We start from the raw sequence: 4,705 nt of genomic DNA, 5'->3' as shown, positions 1-4,705 counted from the left end.
GCTGCCCCAAGTGACTTGATGCCTACTATGCTAAAGTGATTTAAAGTTAAATGGGAGTGACGACGAGTGTGTTGATAACAGCAATGTTGTGAAAATGTGGTAAATAAAGGTTATGCCAACATATTAGTCAATAAATAAAGGTTATGCCAACATATTAGTCAATAAATAAAGGTTATGCCAACATATTAGTCAATAAATAAAGGTTATGCCAACATATTAGTCAATAAATAAAGGTTATGCCAACATATTAGTCAATAAATAAAGGTTATGCCAACATATTAGTCAATAAATAAAGGTTATGCCAACATATTAGTCAATAAATAAAGGTTATGCCAACATATTAGTCAATAAATAAAGGTTATGCCAACATATTAGTCAATAAATAAAGGTTATGCCAACATATTAGTCAATAAATAAAGGTTATGCAAACATATTAGTCAATAAATAAAGGTTATGCCAACATATTAGTTAATAAATAAAGGTTATGCCAACATATTAGTCAATAAATAAAGGTTATGCCAACATATTAGTCAATAAATAAAGGTTATGCCAACATATTAGTCAATAAATAAAGGTTATGCCAACATATTAGTCAATAAATAAAGGTTATGCCAACATATTAGTCAATAAATAAAGGTTATGCCAACATATTAGTCAATAAATAAAGGTTATGCCAACATATTAGTCAATAAATACAATTAGGAGAACTGATTGTGTCAGGCAAACATGATATCAAGCGTTTTACCATTACAATATTTGATGCAAGCATTTCGCTACACCCGCAATAACATCTTCTAAGTATGTGTATGTGACCAATAAAAAATGTATTTCATGTACAGCCACATTCTTTAGTGATACATCATCATGATTGATATTCCTCATAATTTGCAACACAAATTTGCAGTTGCTACATACGCATTTCTGGACTTGCAAAATAATGCAATATACTGATTTGATTCTGGAAGAATATAACTTATAAATGCCTCATGAGCTTCGTCCAACTGTCATACCCCATCAGAACCCCACATATATCATCTTGTTTTACTCCAATCCCAGCTAGCACATAACGTTCTGTGCATACAACCTTCCCACAACATTCTGGGAATGGTGCATGATAGTTGCTTGGCGTTGGAACATTCTCAGCACATTTAAGGAACATAAAAATATCAACATTATCTTGATTTTTCATTACTTCAACATAAAATTTCCTAAACATTCACACATGGTTACATTTAATTACATTTTTGGTAATGTCCTAGAAACATTCTCCAACTGGTTTGACATTGGGAATGTTCTCAAATAGTTCCATGAACATTAAACAACTTTCTTCTGTGGGAATTTCAGCACTTCAGCATCAAGTTTCCTACAGGTTTCCTCATGGTTCTATTTAAAGTCATGGTCTCAAAGTGCTTTGCTCAGGCAGATAATTAGGCTGTTGGACAGAAAATGAATCTGCAAGTAGTTCGGGGGACAGCTCTTGGTTTTGGTCAGAGGGTTCAGTAGGGATGGGCTATAGAGGCCCCCAAAGAGATATCCTGAGAACTGGAGCACCAATAGCTGTCAATGCGAGCGGAGCGGACATGGAAGAAGTCTACACACACTCTGTCGCAGCTTTTATCGCAAAACATCCCCCAAAAACAGTTACACTCATTGCAAATATAGTAGCACTCAATCTTGTTATAGTACTGATGTAATACCTCACCACGCAACAGAGTGGGTGTGTGGGGATCACGACATTAGTAAGAGCCGATGTCGGGGTTCATCTGAGCCAGGTTCTGGCAGATTAGGTCTGCAACGTCAGTGAGCTTGGGGCACAGCTGAAACACGCCACAAAAGGTGAGGTTGGTGGCCGGACCCTCGCAGCAGTTGTCCCTCACATTGGCTTGGAAGTTGAAGTTCGTGGAGTCTGGCGGGTGTTGATGGTATAATGGCGATGTATGGCTTCAATCACAAACAGGGACAGTTTGCCTACTGTTGGTTCAGGAGGATCAGGCAAGGTCAACCAGTTGAGGAAGTAGTGCAGTGGCACTACTGGTCGATGCCTACCAGGCTGTTCATGGTGCTCTCCTGCTATTTCTGCAGTGATGCCCAGGTAGAAGGGTGCCCCACCATGAAGTAGATGATGGTGCCCTGATAACTGAGTGAGTCAGATGTCTCTTGTGCACCCTTGCTGCCAATGTCAAACTTGAGTTTATCAAAGAAGTTTAGACCTGCCAATGCCTTGACAGAGAACTTGTCTGTAGTGGACACGTAATTGGCACTGAGATAGTCCTCTTGCACAAAGGAGGCACCTGCATCGATGCTGGTTATCACATGGTTGCCATAGCCAAGCACCATCTTCTCAGATAAATACACTACCTTATTTTCTATTGCATCTGCGATCTCCTCAACCTGGTGGACAAAGCGGCCGTCAGAGTGAAGTCAGGCTGAGCTTGTACAGTGTAAAGGAAGTTGCGCACCTGGGGGGGAAAGGAGAGGAATTCATCTTTGGCTTGGTGTCATTAGTTGCTGGGGAAGCCGATAATAAGGCATGGTACAACAGCGCACTAAAATCATATTCAAAAGACTAAATAAACTACAAACTGAGTATGCCGAAACCACAATTATATTTAAAGGCATATTATATAGAAATTGCTCCGCTATTATTTGGTTGCTAAAATTCTAAAATGTTAGCCTAATTTCAGTTTATGTACAAAACAAGCAATGTATAGTGTAGATAATCATTGTACTATGTAAACCACTTAGAAATATATTTTCAACAAGCAAAAACAAAACTTAAGGAGGGGAAGCGCAGGTAGAACAGAAATAGCACACATAGAACAGATCTACCACTTGCTTTCAATCAGAATGGCAAATCTACAACTAACATTTATTTTTGAATTCAGGTCACACACAAAGCTACATAATGCAGCTTATAAATACTGTAGATATAAACTAAATAGGTTTAACTATAAATCTACCTAAAACATATTTTTAATATACACAACTATTGGGTGATCTGAGTCCACCTTGTCAATCCCCCATTTCACTATGTTCTCCCCGGGTCCCCAATGTAGCAGCCCACCGGCACCTCTCTGATTCAGAGGGGTTGGGTTAAAAGCAGAAGTCAAGTTTTGGTTGGACCTTGTGTACAATTGATGATGAAATAAATGTAAATGTATGTATTTTCTGACAGCACTAATTCAACAATTTATACTGTATTTCTACATATGCTTGAATGTGATGCAAATTTTAAGTCTGACTCTCAATCTTAAGGAGAAACTCATCGGCACACGAGTAGTGACAGAACTGCTGGCAGGCTTGGACATGCTGGCTCTTCTATAAGGAAAATCACTGGAGGTGTCTTAGTCTGCCTCCCAAATGTCACCCTACTTCCTATTTAGTGCACTACTTTTAACAAGGGCCCCTATATTCCCTATTTTCTTTATTCTCAGTCGTCTGTAAACTACTGGTTTCTGATGAACACAAACGTTCCTGTGAAATGACAAGGAGAAACATTCTCATAAAAGTCACGTTTACAGATTGTTAAATGAATCTGCAAGTTTCGCAAATTTCAACTAAAAACATATACATATAATCTAGTTATTTTTATTTATCCTGCAAAACAAGACTGCTTAGACTGGATTACAGTACCATGTGGCAGACATCATTGTTTCATGGTTTCCAATCAGCTCTGCATTGATTAGCCCACACAGTCTTAGCAGGATAAATCCACTATTATGATATTCTATTTGCTTCACACAACCACAACAATAACAACAAGCAGCATCCTCTATCCAAAGCTGCCAGCACTATTTTATGTATGCACTATGTATGCAAGATGCACATTCATAAGCTAGAAACCTTATATCTTTTCAACCATGTGGCATGGAACTGTCAGATCAAAATTATGCTTTGCAAAATGAACATTCTTACAGGAAAGAGTTCACATCATTCTCTGCTTCTACTCATGAAGGCTTGAATAATAACAGCACAGGAGGTTGGTGGCACCTTAATTGGGGAGGACAGGCTCATGGTAATGGCTGGTGCGAAATAGTGCAATGGTATCAAATACATAAAACACCCTGTCTTTTTCATAGTCTTCACTGCTGCTCTTCTTACTCAGAGATGAGTCCAAGTAGACAATCTAGAATTGAGACCCTCGGGTCATTGCAGTTCATCCGACCATTCCTAACAGCATTTCCAATAGCATTTGCAGCAGCAGTCCCAATCCCAGCCACTGGGCACAATCAGTTCCAGCTAAGGCATGGTTCAACAGAGAAGATCAGTTCATCCCACAGCGCCAGTTATTTAAAGATGAAATCTGTGATATTTACAGGCTTTGTCTGTCATTTGAACATTTATGTATAGTATACCACTGATTTGAAGAACATACTATCTATCTGTTTGTTGTCTTGCAAGTTAAATTGAAAAAGTGATGGATTTCCTTCCTTTCAAATGAAGGATTGGGCCTTTAATAGAGGTATGAGAATACAATGTTCGCTACAAAGCTTTCAGAGAAACTCACCGCCCTCTAAAGTCTATTCCCAGAATGATCTCTTTTAATGAATAAATGATTCATGCTGTTGTTGTCACCTGACGTCAACAGATCTGGCTTTTCCTCCACTGGTCTACTTGTGCTGTGATGGAGTGAGGTGGTGATAGGAGTCAACAGTCATTAGCTGTGATGAAGTACCATGGAAACAGCTGGGAAAATATAAAGGTT

The 4,705-nt window shown here is 38.6% G+C and overlaps 1 pseudogene; it reads right to left on the bottom strand.

Annotated features, from left to right (window-relative positions):
• Positions 1 to 1,401: 1,401 nt before the first annotated feature.
• LOC135531002 (macrophage-expressed gene 1 protein-like) lies at positions 1,402 to 3,308 on the bottom strand (annotated as a pseudogene).
• Positions 3,309 to 4,705: the final 1,397 nt, after the last annotated feature.

The sequence above is a fragment of the Oncorhynchus masou genome, unplaced genomic scaffold, assembly GCF_036934945.1.
Source record: "Oncorhynchus masou masou isolate Uvic2021 unplaced genomic scaffold, UVic_Omas_1.1 unplaced_scaffold_1481, whole genome shotgun sequence".
NCBI lineage: Eukaryota > Metazoa > Chordata > Actinopteri > Salmoniformes > Salmonidae > Oncorhynchus > Oncorhynchus masou.
Note: the sequence above shows the minus strand (reverse complement) of the source record. Positions and strands in the feature narration are given on the sequence as shown.